A 14,665-nucleotide genomic window follows, 5' to 3' on the forward strand; every position below is an offset into this window, starting at 1 on the left:
TTTCAGTTCTCTCCTCTCTCCCCTTTCTTTTAGGGACTCCAAATACTTGTATGTTAGGCCACATAACATTGTCTCACAGCTCACTGTTGCTCTTTTCTTTCTTTTTAAGTTTTATTAAAAAGATTCTCTTTTCTGTGTTTCATTTTGGATAGTTTATATTGCTATACCCTCAAGTTAACGAATCTTTTCTTCTGAAATATGTAATCTGCTGTTAAATCCCATCCAGTGTATTTTTCATCTAAGACATTGTACTTTTATCTCTAAAAGTTTGATTTGGGTCTTTTTTTATATCTGCCATATCTCTTCTTAACCTGTTGAACTTATAGAATACAGGTATAATAACTGTTTTAATGTCATTTTATGCCACTTCTAATGTCTGTGTCAGTTCTGGGTTGGTTTTGACTGGCTGATTTTTCTCCTCAATATGGGTTGTATTTTCGTGCACCTCTGCAAGCCCGGTGATCTTTATTTAGATGAGGAAGAACTGAATGCCAGACATTGTGAATTTTACCCTGTCAGGTGCCAGATAGTTTTGTATTCCTGTAAATCTTGAGCTTTGCTCTGGGATGCAGTTAATTTACTGGGAAACAGTATGATCCTTTTGAGTCTTGCTTTTAAGATTTGTTAGGAAGGACCGGAGCAGTGCTGAGTCTGCGGCAAGGTTTCTCAACCTCAGCACTGTTGACATTTTGGACCAGATAATACTTTGTTGTCCTGTCCACTGCAAGATGTTTAGTAGCATCCTTGGCCTCCCCACTGGATGCTAGTAGCACCTTGCTTCTAGTCCTGACAAATCAAAAATGTCTCCAGATGTTACAGACATTGTCCCCTGTTTGGGGGCGGGGGAAGCAAAATTACCCCTGGCTGAGAACCATTAGTCAAGGGTTAATGATTTCCCACTACTGAAGAAAGACCTTTTTGATACTCTATCCAGTGCCCTATGAAACATGAGGTTTTCCAGTCTAAGCTGTTGGGTACAGGCTCTCTTCCTGGCCCTCTGTGCCCTCTTGCTGGGCACTGTTTACTCTCATTCTTTCAGTAGTTCTCTCCTCAGCATCTGTGGGATAGTTTCCTCACACAAAGGCATCAATCAATACTGTGAATACACTCAGCAGATTTCCAGAGTTCTTTCTCTGTACAGGTCTGTCCTCTAGCACTCTGTCCCACAAACACTAGCCACCTTGGGTTCCCCATACTCTCAGCTGCACTTCCTCAACTCAGGAGTCCAACAGGTTCACCTGAGTTCCCCTCCCCTGTGTGGCAGCCTGGAAACCCTCTTAAGTTAAATCGTAGGGCTCTCTCCTCATTTGTTTCCAGTGTCTCAGGGATCACTGTCCTTCATCGGCTGATGTCCAGTATCTTGAAAATTGTTGTTTCATATATTTTGTGTGGTGGTGGTGTTTTTTGTGGGGAGTGGGGTAGGGTCAGTGTTCTTTAAGGTGAGAGGGTAAATCCAGTCCTTGTTACTGCATCTTGGACTACAAGTTGGTCCTTTAATTTTTAACCTTAGACTGGGTGCCTCATTTCCTGGTAAACTTTCCCCCCCACCCCCGGCAAACTTTTACATTACTTTTTTAAAAACTGCAAACTTAGACCTCTTTATAAAACAGAAGTCAGAATGAACGTGAACATATAAGCTATAGTGGACCTTAGATATTCTTGAGAGTTAAGTTTCAAGACCTTCACAAATCTCCAAAATTTCCAGTATTACCATTGAGGGGGAGCAGAATATTTGACCCCAAAATATACCACTTTGGCATGTGGATTTTAAGTTGATGACAAACAAGGCCCAACAGACTTTGGAAGAGCTGTTTACCTTCCCCTTAACTGCCTAAAAGAATTTAGATTGACAGCAGGAAAAGAGCTAATACCAAAGATAACTTTTATCAGAGAGACTTAGCTATGTGGTATGGCAAACATTTGTTTATCAAACATTTGCTCACTAGGGCTTCCCTAGTGGCGCAGTGGTTGGGAGTCCGCCTGCCGATGCAGGGGACACGGGTTCGTGCCCTGGTTTGGGAAGATCCCACATGCCGCGGAGCGGCTGGGCCTGTGAGCCATGGCCGCTGAGCCTGCACGTCCGGAGCCTGTGCTCCACAGTGGGAGAGGCCACAACAGTGAGAGGCCCGCATACCGCAAAACAAAAACAAAAACAAAAACATTTGCTCACCAAACATTTGCTCTTCTCATCCTGTGAATTGCCTTCCTCCCGTTTGAAGCCCCAGGCCCTTACCCCTTATTCTTAGCTGAGGGTGGCATGTAAACCTCAATTGCCTGAGTATCTTTGGGGCTCTGATATGCATGAAATTTGTTTTTCTTCTGTTAATCTGCTTTATGTCAATTTAATTATTAGACCAGCCAGAAAGGAAGAAGGGAAAAGTTTTCCACCCCTACACCGTAATATACCATCTCCTCTATAATTTAATAAAGTAGGGAACCAGTGGTGATCCAGTGGTTAGGACTCAGCGCTCTCACTGCCGGGGGCCCCAGGTTCAATCCCAGGTCGGGGAACTAAGATCCCGCAAGCCACAGGCCTCGGCCCAAAAAAAAAAAAAAATTAATGAAGTATAATGTAAAAAATTTAAGAGGTACCTTAATGAACCATGAACATACATGAATTTTTAAAATTATTATACTTATTATGTAATGAGGGAACCAATGAGATGTACAACTATTTTAAAGTAGAATTCAAAGAGCAAATACATAAATGCAGTCACGTACGCTAAAATGGATTTGTTAATACAAATATAAATTCACAAGGCAATAATTGCAAATTATTGCAAATACACAAGACAGAGTCAGCTACCCTCATCAGGAGTTATTTGCACTGTTGTCAACTCTCTATGTGAACATACATGAATTGTGAGTTAATCTCAAATTTATATTTCCTGGTTATAAATCTAGGGATCACCCTTGACCTCTCCTTGTTTCACATTCCTGTACCCCATTCAGTTATCAGACACTTGAGTTAACCCTGTAAACCAGTGGTCTTCACATTTTTGTTTTTTGCTAGAACAACCTGAAAATAATTTTGAAAAATTATGTATTCTCATACATCTTAAAATTGATATTTAAATTTTTTCTCATAAACTTATAAGTTATAAGGTTTATAATTTTTGTGTATTGTGTATTGAATATGTACTTTAAATATATTTTTGTCAAAATCTTATGGCTGCATATTTAGCTCATTTAAGTTTTGGAAAATGTTTGCCATATGAACTAATTGGCAAAATCAGTCCTCACTGGAAAATCAGTCAGTGAAATCAATCTTTCTATTAGAAAAAGTCTGTAATTTTTCAATTCAAATAATGGTGTTAATATGTATCCCTTTGATAACCATTTCACTTTTGAATTTTAAATTAAATTCGGAACCTTGCATTTATACGTAGCCTGGATGACAGTAAGATGCTGCCTCGTTTAATATTTCTTGCTGAATTTCTCTCTGATTTGTTATCACAGGACTCTTCCTCAGGAAGGACTTATTCTTGACTTCTTATCCCCGGGACAGTGCACCAAAGTGAGATGCTGGGTAGGTGAGGGAACAGAGTGGGAGAAGGGTGACTGTGAAAGGGGAATTTGGAAAGCAGACTGCAGGCTAATTTTCAGGCAGATACAATTCATTTGCATCATTACTATTTTGGTGTAGTATCTAGAGTTGTGTGGTTTCTTAAAATGATTTTCATCACTTGGGGGAAAGGGAGATTTCTACCTTGGGTGGCCAGGTAGAAGGTGTTATCATTTCCCAACTATCATGTGCTCTAGCCATACAAGTCCCCTTTCAGCTCTGGGAACATCCCAAGCTCTTTCCTGCCTCAGGGCCTTCTTGTGTGTTCTTCAGCTGGCAGTGCTCTTTCACTCCATTCTCTACATAGCCAACTGCAACTAATCCTTTGCTGTCAGCATAATTGTCACTTTCTTAGTGAGACCTTCCTTGGCTAGAGGGTTCACTGTGTGTCAGACACTATACTAAGTGCTTTACGTATACAATATTCTATTTAATCTGAATTAGGTCCTCATTAAATTCTCCCATAATGGCTGGAACTTTTCCTTTAAAGCACTTATTATAGTTTGTAGTTAAATATATATTTCTCTGCCTCTCTCAGGAGACTATAAGCTTTCTCTGTGTCTCTTTGGCTCACCCCTGCATCCCTAGTGTCTAGTACAGTAACTGACTGATCATGGGCACTCAGAAAATAGTTGTTGAATGAACAAATGAATGGGAAACATTTGGAAAGAGGGCTGGGGCTTTTTATTTTTCTCTCTGAACCCCCTCTCTTTAGGTTATCTCTTCAATTCTCAATTTAAACACCATCCATATGCTGATGCTCCCAACTTTTTATCTCCAGTTCAAAGTTTTCTTTACTTAATCATCTGGATAATTGTGTGAAAGAACCATTATTATCTGTATTTTACAGATAAAACCCCTGGAGAAAATTACATGGTCCAGTGCCATCATCAAATGTAGGGTTTCATAATGTTATAATGCGTTCCTAAGAAGGTTCTACTATATCGTTCTCATTATAGAGTGCTGGATCTGTCTTTTTCAACATTACTTTCATTGAATTCAGAGTTAAAGACTCCCGTAAGATTTGTTATGTAAAGACACCTGGATTGGTTGATCCAAGCTGTTAGATAAAGATTCTGGTAATGAGTGGGGTCTGTTGTACTGGATAAGAAGCATTCTTTACAGAATTCTGTTTAACAAAGCTTATTTTCGCCTTGGTATGCCATGAGTAATAAAAAGCACCATTTATAAATACTTACAAATGCCCAATACAAATTTTAAGGCACCAACATGTACATAAAGAAACAAATCCACTTCTATAGTTGTGGCATTACTATAGGCCATACTTCCTTTACTTTTGTATAAAACCATTTAGGATTAGACACTAACCCAAATGCCTTAAGAGTCTTGGAAACGAAAGCTACAATAGATTAACAGTAACGCTGTCCCTGTATGAGTTACTAAATCCCTGAGCAGGTGAAGTCTGAGTTAAGGCTTGAGGGGCAGATGGGAGTTGGCCCAGAAATGAGGTAGGAGAGGACAGGACATTGCAGGTGCTGGGTGTCCAGGCATCATCCTCCATGCCAGAGGACAGCATGGGGGTCACTCAAATTCAGGGAACTACCAACAGTTTCTGTGAGGTTTGGGCATTGTTAGGACAGGGATGTAGGGAGAGATGAGGCTGGAGAAGCAGGTGGGGCTTTCAAGATCCTGAAGGATCATTACCACCCATACTAATATGCTGGGGGTTTACTCTGGGCAGCGGGAGCCAAGGAGGACTGTTATGTCCTCTGAGGGTCATTATCTGATCGATATTTCAGAAAGATCATGATGGAGACTATTAAAATTGTATTGGAATCAGGAATACACTTTAGACTCGTGGGGGTGGGTGGGAGTGAAGGGATTTGGTAATGGATGAGACCTGGGGCATGGAGAGAGGAGGAGTCAGGGTGTCACTCGGTTTCTGAGCTTGGATAGGGGGATGGTGGAAGGTACTCTTTAAAGTGGGAAAAGAAGTGTTTGGGGGCAGAGGGAAGAAAGGTGAGCTCTGTTTTAGAGATACCTGTGGAGATGTCCAGTGTGCAAATAGAAAAGTCAGGAATTTGAGAGAGAGACCTGAAAATGTCTTTTGATTTAATGACACAGAACATATTAGCGACCTTAACAAATGCTGCTTATGTGAAGTGAGGCTGAAGGCCAGACTGGAGGTTGCAGAGGGATGAGTGGCATGTGGACAAATTCATACAAACAGGAATAGAATGACTGAGGAGGGGAGAGGGCAGCAGCCAGGGGTGAAGAAAGGATTGTTTGTTTTTTGAAATAAGGATCTTTCTTTGTTTTTTTCTTAAATAAATACAGAGAAAATATCAATTGTACATGCTGAGAAAATTTAACAACACAGAAGTTATAAAAATAAAAGTAAAAACTTGTCAGCCTGCTTTTTGACCAGACTCTTCAGCTGTGGGCCTGGCATCTGCCATTAAGCACTCTCCACTTCTGGCCCATTTCTGTTTAAACCTGTTCAAGCCTCTTTCACCCAAAACAACAATCAATAATTATAGTAGAAACCCTCACTCCTATACTACTAACCCATTGCTATCCCTTGTCTTTCTATCACCGCCAAAGTTCTCAAGAAAAAAAAACAAACACATTTTTCAACTCTTTATGTTCAGGCCCCAGGTACTGTTTGAATTGTCATCCACAACTACTAAATTTAGTAGATATTTGCCAAGCCTTGTCTTATTTAATCTATTCACAGCATTTAATAGTATTGATTACTTTCCTTTAAACTTCCTTTTCTCTTGGTTTCCTCAATATCAACTCATCCAAATTTAATTCCTATGTCTCTGGAAATTTGCTTCTTTTTGGAATCATTTACTTTCTTATTAAATTTTGTGACATCTGTCCTCTGCCCTTTTTTCTTTTCATGTGGCATGATCTGGCAACCTTAATTATTCTTTAACTACATTGTGGAACAAAATTTGGGTTCAAATCAGACTCTGTCCCTTCCTGACTAAATGTTTGGTTTTTTCAAACAGTGACCAATTCTCCAATTTTCCGATACCAACTGGGTGTTCTATAATTTAATTCAATTATGGCTCCAACTATCTGGAGTCAGTACAGACCCTGGATTCAGGGCTCAATCTCACAAGACTGCTCCCACTTCAGATGCCCGCTGCAAATGGGGTGCCCAGGTTACCACCACTTCTGCCTGGCTGACTATAAATTCAGGGATTCTCATGTCCCTCTCCCTGTACCCCCCACCCCAATTCAATAATTCACAGAACTCAAGAAAGCATATAGTTTCCATAACAATTTTATTATAAAGGATATATAACTCAGGGACAGCCAAATGCAAGTTCTAGGGTAGAGGTGAGAGGGTGGAGGGGCATTGGTGCAGAGCTTCCATGCCCTCTCAGCATACTACCCTCCCAGCACATCAAGTTCAGCAACTTGGACTCTCCCCCAAACCTTGTCAGAGTTTTTATTGAGGTTTCATTACATAGGCACAATTGATTAACTCATTAGTCACTGGTGATTGAATTCAATCTCCAATACCTCTCCCCTCCCCAGAGGTCAGGGGGTAGACTGAAAGTTCCAGGCCTCTAATCACGTGGTTGGTTCCCCAATCCTGAAGATAATGTAGGGCTCTGCCCTGAGTAACTTCATTAGTATAAATTCAGGTATGGTTGAAAAGGGCTTGTTATGAATAACAAAAGACACTCTGTCACTCAGGAAATTCCCTTTATATCTGGGGTATTAGACTCTCTTAGTTCTTTTTCCATCTCTGGCTGTTGCTTCTGTCTCCTTTGAAAGTTCATCCTCTGTCATTAAACCCTTAAATGTTGGCAGTCTTTAAGATGTGCTTGATTCATTCATTCATTCATTGAGTTTATTCAATAAAGTGTTTATTGAACATCTACTGTATATCAGGTTCTCTTCTCAGTGCTAGGGATAGAGCAGTCAACAAAATATACAAATATTTTTAAAAAGTCATTTATGGGGGCTTCCCTGGTGGCACAGTGGTTAAGAATCTGCCTGCCAATGCAGGGGACATGGGTTCGAGCCCTGGTCCGGGAAGATCCCACATGCCGTGGAGCAACTAAGCCCCTGTGCCACAACTACTGAGCCCGCTCTTTAGAGCCTGTGAGCCACAACTACTGAAGCCCACACACCTAGAGCCTGTGCTCCGCAGCAAGAGAAGCCACCACAATGAGAAGCCCACACACCACAATGAAGAGTAGCCCCCACTCACCGCAACTAGAGAAAGCCCGTGCACAGCAACAAAGACCCAACTCAGCCAAAAAATAAATAAATAAATTTATTGGAAAAAAAAGTCATTTATGGATGTTATGATGCATTCCTTAGAAGGTTCTGCTGTATGTTCTCATTGTAGAATCTGGCCTGGTCTTTCTCAACATTGCTTTTGTTGAGTTCAAAGTTAGAAGGTGATCAGAACTAAGGAAAAAGATTAAAGCAGGAAAAGCTGATAAGGAGTACTAGAATGGGGATTGGGTTACAATTAAATAGAGCAGTCAGGGTAAGGCCTCCCTAAAAAGATGACATTTTTAACAAAGACTTGATGGAAAAGGGGGAGCTAGCCATTTTTGTATTTGGGAAGATGACAAATGCAAAGGCCCAAGGTGGGCGTATGCCTGATTTTTCAAGGCATATCAAAGAGGCTACTGTGTCTACATCAAAGTGAGTGAAGTTTATGGAAAGAGCTAGTGAAGGCCAAATTATGTAGAGCTTTGTTGGTCATTGTAAGGATTTTGGCTCTTACTCTGAATGAGATGGGGCACCACTGGAGGGTTTTGTGTAGAGCAGGGACATGATCTGACTTACACGAGCTAACTTAGCAGTGTTACTTTGGCTGTTAGGTAGAGAAGAGACTGAAGGGGTGACTTTCTTCCCTCTACCCCCAAGCCAATTTCTTTCCTATCCCACTTTGGAAAGCAGTTTCTACCATCCAAGCCCAGGAACCTGGACGGCATCTGACTTCTCCTTCTCTCCCATGCCTTACATCCAATCAGTTACCAGTAATCAGGGAGACCAGTCAGGAGTCCGGGAAGATGCCACATGCCGTGGAGCAACTAAGCCCCTGTGCCACAACTACTGAGCCCGCTCTTTAGAGCCTGTGAGCCACAACTACTGAAGCCCACACACCTAGAGCCTGTGCTCCGCAGCAAGAGAAGCCACCACAATGAGAAGCCCACACACCACAATGAAGAGTAGCCCCCACTCACCGCAACTAGAGAAAGCCCGTGCACAGCAACAAAGACCCAACTCAGCCAAAAAATAAATAAATAAATTTATTGGAAAAAAAAGTCATTTATGGATGTTATGATGCATTCCTTAGAAGGTTCTGCTGTATGTTCTCATTGTAGAATCTGGCCTGGTCTTTCTCAACATTGCTTTTGTTGAGTTCAAAGTTAGAAGGTGATCAGAACTAAGGAAAAAGATTAAAGCAGGAAAAGCTGATAAGGAGTACTAGAATGGGGATTGGGTTACAATTAAATAGAGCAGTCAGGGTAAGGCCTCCCTAAAAAGATGACATTTTTAACAAAGACTTGATGGAAAAGGGGGAGCTAGCCATTTTTGTATTTGGGAAGATGACAAATGCAAAGGCCCAAGGTGGGCGTATGCCTGATTTTTCAAGGCATATCAAAGAGGCTACTGTGTCTACATCAAAGTGAGTGAAGTTTATGGAAAGAGCTAGTGAAGGCCAAATTATGTAGAGCTTTGTTGGTCATTGTAAGGATTTTGGCTCTTACTCTGAATGAGATGGGGCACCACTGGAGGGTTTTGTGTAGAGCAGGGACATGATCTGACTTACACGAGCTAACTTAGCAGTGTTACTTTGGCTGTTAGGTAGAGAAGAGACTGAAGGGGTGACTTTCTTCCCTCTACCCCCAAGCCAATTTCTTTCCTATCCCACTTTGGAAAGCAGTTTCTACCATCCAAGCCCAGGAACCTGGACGGCATCTGACTTCTCCTTCTCTCCCATGCCTTACATCCAATCAGTTACCAGTAATCAGGGAGACCAGTCAGGAAGTTATTGCAGTAGTCTAGATGAGGGAGGATGTTGGCTTGGACCAGGGTGGGAGTGATAGAGGTAGTTATTCCAGATATAATTGAAGGTAAAGGCAACAGGATCTGCTGATGAATTACAAGTGGAATGTGAGAGAAAGAAACAAGTCAGGATGATACTAAGGATTTTGGCCTAAGCAACTGGAAGTGTGGAATTGTCTGCAGTTGAGACGGGGCAGACAGTAAGGAACAGGTTTAGGGAAGAAGATGAGGAATGCAGTTTTGGATGTATTAGGTTTGAGATAGACAAAAAGACCCACGCAATAGAATAGAGTGCATAGACACAGACCTACACGCATGTGGACACCTGATTTACAATGAAGGTGTCATTGTAATTTGGCAGAGAAAATATGGTCTTTTTAACAAATGGTGCTGGATCCATTGGATGGCTGATGGAAAAAAATGAGCCTTGAACCTATTATATCGCATGCACAAAAATCAATTTCAGATGGATTGTATATATAAACATGAAAGGTACAATAGTAAAACTTCTGGAAGATAACATGGAAGATCTTCATGACTGTAGAGGCAATATTTCTTAACAAAATACAAAAATCGCTAACCATAAAGGAAATATATTGATAAATTGAACTTCATTATAGTTAAGAATTCTTATTAATTGAAAGATACCAGTAATCATGAAAAGGCAAGCCTCAGAATGGGAGAAGATATTTGCAAAAACACACATCTGATGAAGGACTTTAAGTATAAAGAACTATACACCAATAAGGAAAAGTCTAACAACACACATACATAAGACTTGACCAGGCACATCAAAAAAGAGGATATGCAAATGATTAGTAAGCAAATAAAAGGGTACTCAGCTTTCTTAATCATAAAGGAAATGCAAATTAACAAGTACACACCTATCAGAATAGCTGCTAAAAAAACCCTGACAATACCAAATTTTGATAAGGAAGTGGAGAAACTGGAATCCTCATGCTCTGCTAGTAAGAGTTTAAATTGACAAAACCACTTTGGAAACCTGTTTGGCTGTATTTACTAAAGCTGAACATACACACTTCCTATGACCCAGCAGTTCTATTCCTACGGTATATACCTAACAGAAGTGACTGAAAGAGACAAGGAAAAGAATGTCCATAGTAGCTTCTTTTATAATAGCACTGAAGTGGGAGCAACCCAAATATCGACCAGCAGTAGACCGGAAAAGTGGTAAACGCATACAGTGTCTTTACTGCAATGATGAAGAATAGACCCAACAGCCTGGTCAATCTCATAATATTGAGAGAAAAAAGCTAGGCACGCAAGGGTGTTTTTAAGTTTCACTTTTACAGCCTTTGAAAACAGGCAAAACTAAAATGATAGAACTCAAGGTGGTTTTACCTTTGGGGAGGTAGCACCATTGTTGATAAGGAGGGGGCACAAGGGAATCCACAAGGATGCTGGTAATGTTCTACTTCTTGAAATGAGCTGTGGTTACATGGGTATATCCATTTGTATAAACCCACTGAGCTGCACGTAAGATATCATATTCTTAATGTCTTGCAGCTCATTTTGAAATGATAGGTTACCGTTTTGGTCTGTTTTGTGGGTATGTCTTTCTGGATGCTCTATTGTTTGTAGGGATGTTATTCTGTTCCTTACTCTTTTTTATTTTTTTTTAACATAACAACTTCGTGAGAATTCAACCTAAATCCTTTTTTGTTGCTGATTTTTATGTATTCTTCCTGAACTTTTAGAATGAGGCAGGAAAGCTTTTTATAACTTCACAAAGATCCCTCTGTGTTTTGGTATAATGTTAAAAATATGAAGCCTGCTTTCTGAGATTTGTGGGATATATTCTTCCTGAACTTTGATCAGGACCTTGCCTCTCTCTTGTCTTTGTCCTGCTCAATTTTGATTCTACTCCCTGCATTTTCTCCAGGAGGGGGCCCTGTTCTGGAAGGAAGCCCTGGGAGTTGAGTTCTGAGAGTTCATAGGGGCCAAACTGCCCCAGCCTCCTCAGTCCTTACTGGGTACCCTTTGTACTCTCCCAGTTTCACCTGTGCCTTGTGTACCTGTTGCAATTTTGGAGTTCTGTTCTTAGGTCCATCATACACTGCCTCATTTCTTTTCTTCTCACACATGCTGATACAGTGCAGGTTTTGTGACTGTTGATTTATCCCTGCTTGCTTTCATTTGGGGGTTCATTGGGATACTTTATCATTAAAGCTTTACTGTGAATGTCCATAGGGTTTAGTTTTGCTTTCTAGTTGCTTATCTGTTTTTATGTGAGGATTCAGAGATTGAAAAGCTGTGCTGCTACCACTGCTGCTGCTATCTTCCCAGAATCTCTTGTATGTGTATTTTAAAAAGACTTTATTTTTTAGAGAAGTATTAGGTTTATAGAAAAATTGAACAGAAAGTACAGAGAGTTCCTATATATACTCCCTCTCCTCATTTTTCCTACTATTAACATCTTGCATTAGTGGTACATTTGTTATAATTGAAGAACCATTAGTGTTACTTAACTGAAGTCCATAATTTACATTTGTGTTCATTCTTTACGTTGTATAGTTCTATGGTTTTTGACAACTGTGGAATGTGATGTATATTATATTTCTATAAGAGTTAAAAAGCAGAATCACCCTCTGCTTAGAAGCAGCTTACCTGTTTCTGGTACTGAGACCTTAAGACATGGATTTATACAGAGGTTCTCATAGAGGGAATTCTATTCAATATATAATGAAGCAAATAACATTCTCAAAGACAGCAAAAAGTCTCTCAAGGGCTCTACCATGTAATGTCTCTCAATGTAAGCAATGGCATTGAAGTCCAGTGAAAGAAATTCAAGGCGAATGGAAGAGACCCAGTAGGGGAGGCAAAACAATATAGTATATGTATACAGCTTTCTGATAATCTGGCCTAACTCAGAGGGTAATGTACAAGCACACCTCATTTTATTGCCCTTCACAGGTATTGTATTATTTTTTTTACAAATTGAAGGTTTGTGGCAACCATCTGTTGAGCAAGTCTGTTGGCGCCATTTTTCTAACAGCATTTGTTTGCTTTGTTTCTCTGTGTCACATTTTGGTAATTCTTGAAATATTTCCGACTTTTTCATTATTATATTTGTTATGGTGCTCTATGATCATTGATCTTTGATGTTACTATTGCAAAACAATTATGACTTGCTAAAGGCTCAGATGATGGCTAGCATTTTTTTTTTTTTTTGTGGTACGCGGGCCTGTCACTGTTGTGGCCTCTCCCGCTGCGGAACACAGGCTCCGGACGCTCAGGCTCAGCGGCCATGGCTCATGGGCCCAGCTGCTCTGTGGCATGTGGGATCTTCCCGGACCGGGGCACGAACCCGTGTCCCCTGCATCGGCAGGCAGACTCTCAACCACTGCGCCACCAGGGAAGCCTGGTGGTTAGCATTTTTTAGCAATAAAGTATTTTAAAATAAAGGTATGTACTTTTTAAGACATAATGTTATTGCACATTTAATAGACTATAATATAGTGTAAAAATAACTTTTATATGAACCAAAAAACTTATGTGACTTGCTTTATTGTGATATTTGCTTTATTGCAGTGGTCTGGAGCCGAACCCACAGTATCTCTGAGGTATGCCTGTTCTGAGACTTATATATACTTTAGGTAATCCTACATAAAAATGCTGATAGATATTGAGAAGCAACAGCAACATTATAGAGCTGTTTGCTTATTAAATATTCTTTCTCCAGTGCATGCTATTTTTTAGGAGGCTTGAGAAACTATAAATCTGGATTTTTAGGCTGATATTCTATATGGGGAGAGGTGGGCTTTAAGCATGGTTAATAGTACACTGAGAGCTGTGATATCTTACTAGTTGTGGAGACATGCATTGGGCATAACACCAGATTCCTTATAGCATTTTTATTACACTCTTTTTGTGTCTCTGTGGAACTGCTTACAGCTATATATTCCATAAAGTTTGTGGTTTTAATCCTTCCACTTAGATTATAGTAACTCTGCCTTCCATTTCTTTTAAAAAAATTTTTCCCCTTTCATTTCTTTTAAAATTACCTTATAGTATCACTGAGCACACAGAAAAAGAACATCACAGAATTTGCTGACAATTTTGATCAATATGTTCTTACCAAAATGCACATTAACCTTAATAGCCAAAAAAGTTTCCTATTGACGCTGGAACAAACAAAAAACTTAGTGGCTTAAAATGACCAAAATTTATTATCTTATAGTTCTGGGGTCTTTGAAATGGGTCTCATGGGGCTAAAATCGAGATGTAAGCAGGGCTGGAAGATTTGCGGGAGAGTCTGTTTCCTTGCCTTTTCCAGCCTCTAGAGGGTGCCCTCATTCCTTGGTTTGGGCCCCCAGGCAGCAATTGTGTATCACTCCAACCTCTGTTTCTGTTATCACAACTCCTTTAACCCTTCTGCCTGCCTCTTTCACACCTTAAGGACTGTTGTGATTACACTGAACCCAACCAGACAATCCAGGATCTCAAGATCCCTAACTCAGTCACATCTGGCAAAGTCCATTTTGCCATGTGGGGTAACATATTCCAAGGTTCTGGGGACTAGATGTAGACATCTGTCAGGACCCACTATTCTGCCTGCCACAAATACATTTAGATAATTATCTATTTCTTCCATTTACTTTTTAAAAATTGAAGCATAGTTGATTTACACTATTATATTAGTGTCAGGTATAAACATAGTGATCCATATCTTTATGGATTATACCACATTTAATTCTTCCATCCTGAGTCTTCTGAATTTCTGGTCAGTAAAATTTTTGGTAATTAGAAACATCCTTTGAGTAATTAGGAAAATTTTATACATCATTATTTCCTAATATACTTTAAGGCTATTTTTCCTTAATAAGCTAATAGGTATGTTTATCTCAATACCTAATAATAGTTTGTACCTTTAACTGATGACCACTGTCTTATTAGGGGCTTAGAAGAACTTCAAAATTTAGTCTGCTGGGCCTCACATAGAGATAGATTTCTCCATTATTTAACCTTTTTGGTTTCCAAATTGGGTATAAAAGAGCCAACATATATAAAATGAGATCTTGGCGACTCTTTCCTCTTCCATAAAAAGAGTGGTAAGATGCTCCTCTC

Source organism: Lipotes vexillifer, unplaced genomic scaffold (genome assembly GCF_000442215.2).
Source record: "Lipotes vexillifer unplaced genomic scaffold, Lipotes_vexillifer_v1.1 scaffold209, whole genome shotgun sequence".
Taxonomy (NCBI): Eukaryota; Metazoa; Chordata; class Mammalia; order Artiodactyla; family Lipotidae; genus Lipotes; species Lipotes vexillifer.